The sequence below is a fragment of the Pipistrellus kuhlii genome, unplaced genomic scaffold (assembly GCF_014108245.1).
Source record: "Pipistrellus kuhlii isolate mPipKuh1 unplaced genomic scaffold, mPipKuh1.p scaffold_m20_p_4, whole genome shotgun sequence".
In the NCBI taxonomy this organism is placed as follows: domain Eukaryota; kingdom Metazoa; phylum Chordata; class Mammalia; order Chiroptera; family Vespertilionidae; genus Pipistrellus; species Pipistrellus kuhlii.
In genome coordinates this window covers 44,382,120-44,395,789 of record NW_023425540.1, presented here as the reverse complement: position 1 = coordinate 44,395,789, position 13,670 = coordinate 44,382,120, and the positions used below count along the sequence as shown (strand labels likewise).

Genomic DNA, 13,670 nt, shown 5'->3' with positions numbered 1-13,670 from the left:
AAAAAAAATTCCCAACAAACAAAAGTTCAGAACAAGATAACCTCACTAGTGAATTCTACCAAACATTTAAAGAAAAATTAATACCAATCCTTTTCAAACTCTTGGCCAATATCCCTGATGATAATAGATGCAACAGTTCTCAACAGAATATTAGCAAACTGAATTCAACAATACATTAAAAAGATACACCATGATCAAGTAGGATTTATTCTAGGGATGGTCCAACACATACGAGTCAATCAATGTGATATATCACATCAACAATAGGAAAGATAAAAATAATATAATTATCTTAATAGATGCAGAAAAAGCACTTGAAAAATATTCAACATGTTTTTATGAAAATAATTCTCAAACAAACTGTGTATGGAAGGCCATATGTGATGAGTCCACATCTATTATTATACTCAACAGTGAAAAACTTCAAGTTTTTCTTCTAAGATTATAAGCAAGACAAGGATGCCCACTCATACTGCTTTTATTCAATATAGTACTGGAAGTCCTAGCCAGTGAAATCAGGGAGAAAAAAAACAAGAAATAAAAACATAATGACTCCAAGATAGCAGTGGAATAGGTGGATGCTACACTCACCTCCGCTCAGGTCCAAATTGGATTCACAAATAAATTATAGAATAGCTAGAGGCTTGGTGCAGGAATTCATGTACCAGTGTGGTCTCTCAGCCTTGTCTGTGGGATTGGTCCAAAACTGGCTCTCTACATCCCCTGAGGGATCCCGGATTGCGAGAGGACACCCGCCAGGCTGAGGACCCCATCAATACACAATCAGGGCAGGAGAGGGATGCAGGAGGTTGGCTAGTCAGGGAGGGACCACGGGAGGGTTCCAGTGCATTTCTGGCCCCATCTCGCTCAGTCCCGATTGGTTAGACCCCAACAACAAGCTAACCCACAAGTTGGAGCATCTGCCCATTGGTGGTCATTGCATGTCATAGCAAGTAGCTGAACAGCCTTAGCATGTAATTAGCATATCATGCTTTGATTGGTTGAGTGGCTGACCAGATGACTGGACACTTAACATATTAGGCTTTTATTATATAGATCATCCTGAAATACCAACTGAAGATTCGCTAAAGAGAAGTCTTATAACTAAGGATTTACAGAAGATACCACATTGAGACTAGTAAGAAGGGCAGAGAAATAAAGGTGTCTGGTCTCACTCCCACTGGTTGTGACTGAGTGCTGGAAAGATATCTCAGCTGTGGGGGGTTTCCCTTAGAAGTGAGGGGATCTCAACTCCAAGCCAGGCTCCCCAACCAAGAGCACCAGAGCTGGGAGATGGTACTCACATAACATCTGGCTGTGAAAAGCAGCAATGTTTCTATCCATTAGGGATATGTGGGAGGCTGCTAGAGATACAGGTACCTTCTTAAAGGGCCAACATAATTTTTTTTTGTAGACACTCACCCTGGGCTTCAGTGGAGGGAGGGTTGAGCAGACTAGAGTCATGTGAAGAGAGCCTGGGTTTTGTGGCTCTGGGGAGAGAGCTGAAGGGATAGCTGCCAAGATCCTTGTGCTGAATTATTTAATCGAACCACAGATTCCATATTTTTTTGGGTAGAGTATTTCCCTCTGTGCTTCATCAGTCTGGGAAAAAGCAACAGCCCACCTCAGAACACCCTTTCTCCCCACCATGCTGAGGAGTCAGCTGCCTTGGCCAGGATGTAGAAGTTGGGGCAGATTCAGGGTGTGTCAGTGACTGAGTTGTGTGGCTATGGGGTGGGGGCCATTCTTCCTACTTTACCATGAACCTGTCCGGCACAAAGTGAATAGAAAAAAGGAAATAATAAAGACCAGAGCAAAAATAAAGGAAATAGAGTAAAATGAAAACAAAAGAAACCAAGAGCTGGTTCTTTGAAAAGATAAACAAGATTGACAAACCTTTAACCAGACTCAAGAAAAAAAGTGAGAGGACCCAAATAAATAAAATCAGATATAAAAGAGGAGAAATGACAAATGATGCCAAAGAAATTCAAATGATTGTATGAAAATATTATGACCACTATATGCCAACAAATTGGACAATCTGGATGAATGGATACATTTCTAGAAACATACAATCCTCCAGAACTGTATCAGGAAGAAACAGAGAATCAGACAGACAGGTTACAACTAGTGAAGCTATACATGTAGCAGGGATAAGAGATTGATATGAGTATTGATATCAGAACATATTGGAAATAATGTGCTGATATAATTTTTATCATTTGCCCCTCTTTTATAAAAGGAGAATGCTTAGGCATAAGACTGGCTCATCCTATATAATAAAGAAGTAATACAAATGCAAAACCGTGCAATGACTGAATCACAGATCAGCAGGAGAGTGGGGCAGCAAGCTACAAGTGGATGGTAGAGGGTTATGGGAGGGGGCAGGGCAGCAAGCTATGGGGGGCGGGTGGGGGAAGAAGACAGGAGGAGCTACAGGAGGGTGGGGCAGTGGGCCAAGAGCTACTGGAGGGTGGCAGGGAGCTACAGGAGAGCTCTGATTCGTGTGCAGGGCTACTAGTAATTAATAGTCAAATACTTGATAAGTGGAAACACACACACATATGTAAAGTTTTTATGTATGTATGTATGTATGTATTTACGTATGCATGAATGTATTTCTTTTATAATTTTTCCCAGTGCCTTGCTTGGTGTCATGTATTATTTTTTCTCTTATACATGCAAATTGTTTCCTGAAAAACTGATCTTGTTACATCAGTGTGGTCTTAAGTTTTGTCTCAATGAAACCAAAGCCTCAAATCTTGATGGCTGACAAGGTGCAAAAGAATGTTTGCTAATTCATGTTTTTGACATGTTCTGGTCAAGATGATGACCGTTAGACCTGTTTTCCATATGGAACAATTGACCAGTATTCTGTTTGATATAGTGTCACCTAAGGATAGTAAGTCAATAATGTGAATTTATTATTGAATAATCTATTTCAATTCTTCTAATCTATTTCAAGTTTTCTTTGAATCTATTTAAGGTTTAACAATACGATTTAAAATCTTAAATGGTTGTTAGAAATCATCAATTTTAAGATACTCTTCTTGTGCAGATGAGGGCTTAGATTCAGAGAAATCATCATATGCAGGATTAGAATTCAGTTCTTCTGGTCCCAGGGTAATATTCTTTGCCTAGTCATTATTGTGGTATTTTCTTTCTCTAAAACTATTTTCTTTTCCAAAATTGGCTCCCACTTCCATTAGGAAGCAGTGAATTAAGTCTGAGGTTTAGGTGCAATTCTGCCTCGGTAGATCAGGTTGGACTACATTAGCGATGAAAATTAGCAGTTGTGTGTGCTGTGAGCTTAAAATAAGTCAAGCTAATGGAAATCATCCAATGTACCTAAAAGCAATTTAGCATTTCTTTCTGTTTTTGCTTTGGTTTTAAAAAGATTCTGCATATGTGGGGAGTTCTGAGTGGATCTAAAACAGGCAGGTGCTTATATTTTCTGAAGCCACATTTTAAATATCAAACATGGCTGATAAAATGCAATTGGTCTCGTTTTCCATGAGATGCGGGGGTAGGGAGCACACACACATTTTTATTTATGTAGATAGAGTCAATGTGTATACACATATATATGATATATATATATATGATATATATATATATATATATATGTTGGGTCTAGTAATAATTAATGTCGTTTTTAAACATTCGTTTAAAATCTTGCTTGGCATTGACTTGTATTGACATAACCTTCAAACACGTGGTATCTACAGAACGTGTGAAGTGCAATTAACAAGTTTTGCTTGAAAAAGTTTGTGTTTGGTTTGGTTTTTGTTGCAAAACTAGGGCTAAGAAGATGGCAGATGAAGAGCATATTCGGCACTGCATGCTTTACGAGTTCCAATTAGGAAGAAAAGCAAGTGAGGCTGCAAAAAACATCTGTAGTGCTCTTGGTCAAGATGCAGTTAGCGCCAGAAAATGCCAGCATTGGTTTGAGAAATTTCGTGAGGGAAATTTTTCGTTAGATGACAAGAGTGGTCGAGGCCGTGTGTCCAATTTTGATCAAGAAGCTCTTCAAGCTCTTTTGGTGCAAAATCCTCAAATTACCCAACAAGAGCTTGTGACAACTTTAAATTGTTCACAAAAAAACAATTTCCAATCAATTGCATGCACTTGGCAAAGTCCAAAAGTTTGGAAAATGGGTTCCTCATGAGTTGACCGACAACAACCGTAATCAAAGAGTCACAATTTGCAGTTCACTCCTCTCTCGTCAAAACTGTTTGCCGTTTTTTGAGCAAATTGTTACCGGAGATGAAGAATGGGTGCTGTATGTTAATTTGAAAAGGCGGCCTCAATGGTTGGACAAAAACGAGGCTCCGCAGCCCACGCCAAAACCTGACTTGCATGCGAAAAAAGTGATGTTGTGTGTTTGATGGAATTTTAAAGGAATTCTTCATTATGAACTTTTACCATCTAACCAAACCATTACAAGTGCAGTGTATAGTGCCCAATTGGAAAGGTTAGCCCAAGCTTTAAGAGAAAAAGAACCCGCGCTGATTAATCAGAAGGGCGTAATTCTTCACCATGATAACGCACGACCGCATACTGCAAGAATCACTGCTGAAAAACTGCGCCAGTTGGAATGGGAAGGTCTCCCTCAACCTGCATATTCTCCTGATATTGCCCCTTCCGATTACCATTTGTTTCGTTCTTTGCAAAACTTTCTTCTTGGAAAAAAATTTACTAATGAAGAATGCCTCAAAAATGCATTGACTGAATTTTTTGCATCAAAATCACAAGGATTTTACAACAGAGGTATTAAAATGCTTCCTGAGCATTGGGCACAAGTAGTAGAAAACAACGGCAACTATATTGTTGATTAAATTTTGTTGTATTGTTTAAATAAATCCGATTTAAAAAAATATTAGAAAACGACATTAATTATTACTAGACCTAATATATATATATATATATATTATATATATAATGTAATAATTTTCACACATACTTAATCAACCTGACTCTAATTCTATGGGATAGAACAGAAATAAAAGGTTGAGGAGATATGTGACTCATACAACTTCACTTAACTAAATTAAATTGGGTGGGCCAATTATTATCGGTACAGGAATTAAGCTGTATGAGGTTTAGGTCTCAGTCCCATCCCCCTTCTTACCCTCAATCCAAATTCAACCCACACCTTTGAATTAGGCTGGCTTTAATTTGCTTACGATGGGAGTGGGAACTTCGGGGCAATGATAAAACAGCATTACATTTCAGAATTAAGTGCATAGGAAATTTTATTTCAGCAATTGATTAGAACCTGACAGGTTTGGTGACTACTGTAGAATGCTCATGCACTTGCATAACTCTCCTTTGGTAGGAGATGAACATGAAAGTGGTTAAGTTAATTATTTTTTCTCTTATTTATTTCTGACCTCATTTTTCCCATACCCTTTTTGTTTACTGCACTCCAGGTATATTGGCCTTCTTACTGCGGGGTGTCCCCTTTTCTGAGATACTCCCCACCCCCCAAAAAAGTCACATGGCTTACATTCACTTTCTTAGGTGTCTACTCAAGAGTCACTTCCGCAGAGAAGCCTTTGTTGACAAATTCTCTAAAGCGGCACCCAAACACCGTAATTCCTCCCGCAGGCTTTGTGTTTTCATGTCATTTTTCAGAAATAAGTTTTAATGTATTCATTCATTCATTTGCTTTTGTCTGACTTTTCAGTGTACTGTAAGTTCGATGAGAATGGGGAATTTGTTTTCTTCTATGCTTGTCTCCAGGACCCATTTTCGATGCCTGTCCTAAGCCAGTCCTCCAAAAGACATTTTTAATCAGGAGAATGATTTCATGCATTTCTACTACCCATTTTACCTTCATAGGGCTCCTGCCACCTGCGGGCCATGTGCCTTTGAAGGAATGCTGGTTATGGGCTGAGATAACCGTTCTTTTCCCAAACTTATTTTTCCTTCAAAGAAGTTAAATCTGAAGAATTTTGTAACTTTGGATTCAGTTTTTTACTATCAAATTAAAGCTAAAAATGCTGCCAGGAAGGAGGGAAAGCCAGATTGGAGGGGGAGGAGGCGAGAGGTAGAAGAAGGGGAAGCAGGGAGTTGGGGGAGGAGATGGCTGAAAGATCCAGAAAACCTGAGGAGAGGCAACAAAAACCAATTAAAGTTAATGAACTACAGCGAAGCTTTTTTATGTTAGTTGTTTTTTTCCCCTCCTCACAGTATACCAGCCTCAACTTGGAACTATTTTTCTTGGAGAGACACTTTCAAAAAGTGGATTATTTCCTCCCTACCCCCACATTCAGGGTGGGGGGGAAAATGACACGTTCATCAACAAAAACGTGAGGGTATATTTTGTGCAGCTAGCTAGTGGATTTGTCACTTGGCCTTCGGCTTTGGTTTTACCACCCACTGAATTCTGGCAAAATCCCAGAATATCACAAGTTTTGTTACCTTCTATCTTCACATAAACCGAGAGAAAGTCAGCCCTACTGAGCAGTTATCTGGAGACGGGAGGCGGAGGTCCAATTGTAGTGTCTAATATTAGAAATGGAGATGCCTCCAATGGTTTTTGGCAGACTGAGCCTAGAAAGAGTGCCTCTGGCTCTCCCACTCAAACGTCTTAAATAGTTTACATATCTGTGTGATTAATCTGGCTGGAAACGTGATTGCAGTTAATGTATTAGATATAAAAGTTTAGAGGAAGATTTTTTATCTGTTATACCCATTTTCTAGAACAACGCATTCTATCAAGCCAGCTATGCTTAAATGATGAGTGCTAATAATAATGAACCACTTTCATATTTATTGAGTATTCTTTATAACACACAACTGCTCCAAATTCAAATATGAATGAAATATATCTCACTAACATTTTCTATTCATTCAAAAATTTGGCCAAATATCACATTCAAATGTATGATTCTATTCTAAAATGCAAAAAGTGGTATAAACTGATCTAAATTACTTAAAAAGACATTTAAAGTCTGAACTCATGACACTCAGGTTTTTCATTTGAAGTGTTTTTAAATACTACTCTGTTTTTCAATGATTCCTTTCTCAACCTATTTTCTTCACCCATAGCCTTAAAATCAGAATTTTTCTCTGTTTTTTCTTTACTCCCATTTCATTCCGTTCATTCCTTTTTGGGTTATTAAATAATATATATTTGTTTTCTTTCACACAATTTAAAAGTCAGAGAAGTAAGAGTGGCCTTACTGAATATTAGGCTGGATGCTAACTTGTCTCTCTCTAACTCCAATTTCTTCTTCTCTATCCTGGGGTGCTTGATATTGCTGGAGGCAACCTATCCTTTGTTGGGAGAATTTAATGATTATAAAGATAATCCTTATATTGACTAAAAACCATAAGTTTATTGGAACTTCTACTCATTGATCTTGGCTCATTTGGAGATTGATTCATTTTTTTCACACACTCACTTATACATGCACTCAATAAATACTTACTTGTTAAGATTCTATTATGTACAGAGGCTATCCTAGCTCAGGAGCCTACAGCACCACAAAATCACTTTATTCTTGTACACATTATATCTCCCTTTTACAGTTGCAAAGACAAGTTGCATTTGTAAATATAAAAATCCTAACTTCTATTTTGTTAACACTATATTTCAAACTCTATTCTGTTTCTGGCCATCCTTTTCCTGAAAAGACTTTGTATGTGAATATGACTTTTAAAATGTGCACAGAAATATGAGGGTGGTTTTTCACAATTTTTCTCTAGTTAAAAAAAATCCCACAAAAAACAAAAATAAGCAAACAGTGATAGCATTACCCTCCATATTTGAACACATACTTTCTCTTAGTATTTCTTTTTTAGTCATATATTTCAGTATTGGTCATTATGTATTCATAGTATCTGAAAACTTTAGATATTGAAATCAAGATGAAGTACAATTAAATCAGGAATTCTCTATCTTTTGCTGGTGTGTGTGTGTGTGTGTGTGTGTGTGTGTGTGTGTGAGAGAGAGAGAGAGAGAGAGAGAGAGAGAGAGAGAGAGAGAGGGAGAGAAACTGAAATTTCCTTTTTAAATCTTCACATATTAAAGTTTATCTTGCCAAAGAATTATTCCCTGTACCTTTAATAAATGTTTGCGGATAATTAAACAAGATGTACACTCTACTTAGCAATTAAAAAAAAAAGGATTTGATATAGTTCACCAAAAAAGGGAATGAAAATGTCTAGTAAATTGAAACCTCAATAAAATATATTTTAATCCATCAAATTGCCTAATTTAATTGGTTTTCTCTCAAATTTTAATATAATAGTCATAGTAAGGAAGCTTTATGCATTAATTTATTACAGGTTTGGTATAAGTAGTTAAAATCTTTGTGGAAGTCAGCTAGAAAATAGAATGGTAGAGTTGAATATTAATAACATATTCTTGATCATATTATAAAATGATAAGAAATTTGATTAATGATTTACACATAAAACTGTTCAGCATTTTTATGGTAATAAAATTTGAAATTAGATGTTCAAGAATAGGGAAATGGTTAAAGTAATCATAATACAATTACTAAAATATTGCACACTTCTTACCATTTAAGAAATATTTAATGACTTCAAGGACCCTTCAATGTAATTTTAAAGAAAATAAATATTCAATTATATATAGACTGTAACTTTCATAAATTCAAGAGATTCTATTTTAATTATAGCTGACTGTTTAGAACAATGCCAGACACTAGAAAGCATGCTATACATGTTTTGCTAAATGAAATAATGAGTTAATATGTGTTATGTTGCCACTTTAAGACACAAATGCACACATTTACACAAAATTTAAAAAAAAATCACCAAAATACTAGCAATGTCAATCTCTGTTTATTGGACATTAAAACACTTTTTTTCCCAGTAATTTTCAAATTTTCTGTATTTTATAATCATACCATACTTATTGAACCAATAGCTTTGTTGTATTCAACCAATAATTCCAATTTGTGAAAATGTTCTTTATTTCTGCTTCTGTAGTTTTATTCTGAAGCCATGTCCAATAAATTTGGCATATTTGCCTTTCAAGCATATACTTTCTGAGCATGATGGAATTATTTTTTTAAAAGAAATATATTTTATTAAATTTTTACAGATTGGAAGGAAGAGAGATAGTTAGAAACATCGATGAGAGAGAAATATCAATCAGCTGCCTCCTGCACACCCCCTACTGGGAATGTGCTTTCAAGCAAGGTACATGCCCTTGACCAGAATTGAACCTGGGACCTTTCAGTCTATAAGCTGCAAAAAAAAAAAAAAAAAAAAAAAAAAAAAAATATATATATATATATATATATATATATATATATATATATATATATATATTTGCTATCCACTGAGCCAAACCAGTTTTAGCAGGTGAAATTCTTTATAGTACAAGATAATGCTCTCCAATTTAAGCCACTTTTTATTCCTTTTTATCAAATTTATTGGGGGTAATACTGGTTAACAAAATAAGCACACTTTGAAATAATGGTGTAAATGATTTTAAACCCACTTCCAATCAACTGTATCAGAATGTGGGATTAGCCTATACCCCTTCTATTCTGTTCAAAATGATTTTTTGTAAAATGTTGCCAATGGCTTTTGGTAGTGCAGTACAATATAGATTCATCCTGGCCTGCATATGTACTCACCTCAGAAATTCAACTGAGGTTAGTTTGGTTGTTTTGACCTTAGTGATTCTTGCTATAATTAACTCTTTCTTGTTCTCATAACTCAAATATTTGAAAATCAGTACCAGAGTCTTGTCCATATAATGTCAAACTTAACTTTCTCTTTTTCTAAGGTCTACATTTTTTAAGATGAATAAAACATCTGCTTGTCTCCTGGGTAGCACCTGGGCACCTCTCTCTGATAAGGTGGTCTCTCCAATTCACCGAGGGTAGATTGACTTTTATATCTACAATTATTGACTAAGTTGCTCTTACCATAAAATTTAAAGGATGCTTTTCAGTGTGCCATGAAATTGTTCTTTTAGATTTAGATGTTTAAATACATTTTACATGACAAGATGTTTTCTTACTATGTCTTTGCATTTTTCATTTTTGAAATCAGTCCCCATTTTACATGTCCGGGGAGAAGACCATTCTCCTAGGTAGCGAGGATAAAGGCACTCTTGTGCCTTGTTTCCCCTGGAACCTGACAATAACATCATTATCTCCTGAGATTATTCTTTAACCTCCCAGCTGAATTTTTATACCATCTTCTAAGTTTTCAACAAATTGGAGTAATATGTTTTCTTTTAACTTTCTATTTTAAAGTAATTTTAAAATTTCAGTAGTGCAACTAATTAGCAGTTATTTGGATTTCTTGAGTGGTCATCCTCTCCCACCGTCTTCTTCAAGCGTTTGAGAGTAAGTACAGATAAGGTACCCTTTACATCTAAATGTGTGTGTTTCTTTAAAAATTTTTTTAAAAAAGAAAGGATGTTTTCTTATACAATGGAGTACATTTATATAAATCAGGAACTTGGCATTGATACTGTTGAGGTTCAGGGCACATTACCGCACGATGGCCCTGTGGCATATTACCTTAAGCTGCAGGAGTTTGAGAAAACTGTAGAAGCAGGAAGTTCACTTTGACCCACCACCCCATTTTCCCTTGAAAGGAAAATATGAACGAAACATACTTCATTTTCTATTCTTCCTGTACCAAGAGGAAGAAAAACATTCTTATCACCAGGGTCAGGGAATTTGAGGTTCATAAATCTCTACAAACAAATATAAACAGAAAATTAACCCTTATCTTCCTACCATTGGCTACCACTAACCCCAAACCCTTAGTTTTGACAATTCTTCACACATTTATTATTTCTTAGTCTAAAAGATATGAAAGCTTCCTGTCTCCTCATTTAATTTCTTCAGGTCTTCATGCTCCTGAGGTCTCCATGAGTATGTAAAGATTAAATAAAACGTGTATGCTTTTTTCCTGTTAATCTGTCTTTTTATCAGTTTAATTTTCAGATCCAGCATGAGGATGGAGAAAAACATTTCTTTTTCTACAATATAATACAATATCATTACATTAAATATATAAATAAAGAACATATTCAAACATTACCAGTTATTCTAATAGCCCTTGATCACACTATATGGAAATATAACTAGATTGTGCCATTATCACTATGTTCTTCTATGTGCCTTCAAATATGTTTTTCATATTTTACTCAAATCTCCAAGTGAAGAATTTGTGTATTTCTTTGTCAGTTTGATCAGATTTAAGGCAGTACATAAATTGCTACAATTATTATTTCTCAAATGTGAATGATGAACAGACCCTTTTTAAAAGAAAAAGACATTTTCATAACTCACTCAAGGATATGCATCCTTGCACCTTATTTTGAGAAGGAATGACTTAAGAAATATGTTCAATTTTTGAATAGCTTATTTATTCATTTGTGAGCGATCAATAAAATTTCTTTATAACTGATAAAGTATTTTAAGTTTACCATAAAAATGACAAGTAATATACAAAAAATATTTATGGACCTTCTAATTTTCCTGAATATATTTTCAAATTCCAGCTTGAGAAGTCCTGGGCTAGATTTTAAAGTCATTCTCCTTTGTTATTCAAAGAATCATCTCACACATATTTTTCTAGAGAAGCTTTTGGATCTGAGAACTTCTGGAGCAGCCTGAAACATGTTTACCTTAGCATTTTGCTTTAATCTTTCTGTAAATATCAGACATTCTCACTAGTTTTGCTCACCAGGCACCATTTAAGCCTATGTCTTGAATGGTTCAATCTTGGTTGATGTTAACTTTGTTAACATCATTAAAATTATCCTTTCAAAATTATGAAGAGTCAATAAAAAGAGAATGGGTAGTAATAGAAATCATTTTAGAATATGTAACTATTCATATTAAAGTTTTGGAATAGAGACACTCAGTTGATGATAAGAAGAAGCTCCTTCACTCTCCCTCTAGAAAAGCACTATATGAAGAATATCTACAATCTATCCTCCAGATAGGAAACAAATGTTTCAGGCAGATTTCCTATTTCCTATATCCATAGTCGGCAAACTGTGGTTCCTCAGCCACATGTGGCACTTTGGCCCCTTGACTGTGGCTCTTCCACAAAATACTACCGCCTGGGTGACTCAGTTTTGAAGAAGTGGTGCTAGAAGTTGTTTAAGTTTAAAAAACTTGGCTCAAAAGAAATTTAAATCTTTGTACTGTTGATATTTGGCTCTGTTGACTAATGAGTTTGTTGACCACTGTTCTGTACTATAAAATTGAGAATTTATATTTAAAAAATGATTGAATTTCTATAAATTTAAGCTTTTTCTTTATGTTTTTAATGAAAATAGAATTATCCGAGGCCACCTGGGACCTTTAATTGTTTTTCTTTTTTTCCTCCCAGCAAGAGTAAACATGAATGCTTGCTGTATTTATTAGTAAAACTTTATCAACTAGGAATATGCTGGTTTTAGAATTTATTTAATTTTATATTGATCAGAGATAGAACTTCATTGAATCTATTTTAAAAAATGCATACAGTATAAACTCTTTGTACATTTTAACATATTTTAAAAATTTCAAAGAGTTTACAGCATTGTTTGGATGCCAATGATGTTGTTAAACAATCCCTACTAATTCTGATAAAGTATTTATCTATTTAGTAGCAGCATATATATTCTATTGTCTGAAGGTCTGGGTTCTAATCTAATTCACTTATTAACTAGCTTTGTAAAATGAGGAATTTACTTAACCTCTATTAAATTCAACTTAATCTTGGCAAATAAAAAATATGAGTACCTGCCAGTCCATCTTACAATTATATTGAGAGGTCAAATGAGATTAATGCATTTGAAAGGGATTTGTAATTTTCAAATCACTATACAAATTTAAATATTGTGTTTGTTGTTGAATATGCAAAATAGTTTTTGGGTCCATTTATATTTGAATTTACTACATCCTACAAATGATGATTAGAACAGTGTTTCTCAGACTTGAGTGTACATTAGACAACTGGAGGGCTTGTTGAACAGTCTCAGATTTCAGAGTTCTGGGTAGAGCCTGAGAATTTGCATTTCTAACAAGCTCCTGGAGATATTGCAATTGCTGGTCTAGGAAACACACTGGAAGTGTCACTGATCTAGAATTCAGAACTCTGTTTCCCCATATATAACAAATACCTGGAAAATAATACTATGTAAAATATTTGAATTTACATTACATTTACTCCCTTAAGAACTTTTCTTATGCTTTTCTTTTTAAGTTTTATCTCCATTTCTAGTAAAATAATAGTCCTGTTGAATCAGACACAAGTGTTAATAATGTGTGATAATCTGCAGCATATTTTATGCTGTAGTTTTTTTATTCTGATCATGAGACCATTTTCAGTTGAGTGGGTTTCATTGCTGAGTGTTCATTTCAATAATTATGGACAACTGAACAGAGTAATAAGTCTATAAGTATGCATTTTACTTCCTTTGTGTGTATATAAATTTTTAAATTCAAAAGAAAAATATAAACATTAATTCTTTTCCTAAAATTCAAATACTCTACATAGGAGATTATTTAAATCATAGTAGAGAAGAAAGGAAGAACATTGTTACTCATATGTACTTTTCTATTCATGTTCAAGGAACACATGTGTTCTAAGTTAAGCTATTTTCAGAATATCTTGCCTTTTAACACCTTGGGGAGGCCATTTACACTTTAACAAATCTCTGGAAA

General features: G+C 34.8%; 1 long non-coding RNA gene across 1 annotated transcript in view; it reads left to right on the top strand.

Annotated features, from left to right (window-relative positions):
• LOC123651191 overlaps nucleotides 1-13,670 on the top strand; it is a 56,293-nt gene that overhangs the window by 11,684 nt on the left and 30,939 nt on the right. Inside the window, exon 2 of the long non-coding RNA XR_006739727.1 lies at nucleotides 9,776-9,871. This is a non-coding gene — a long non-coding RNA (uncharacterized LOC123651191). The remainder of the gene's footprint in view (nucleotides 1-9,775; nucleotides 9,872-13,670) is intronic.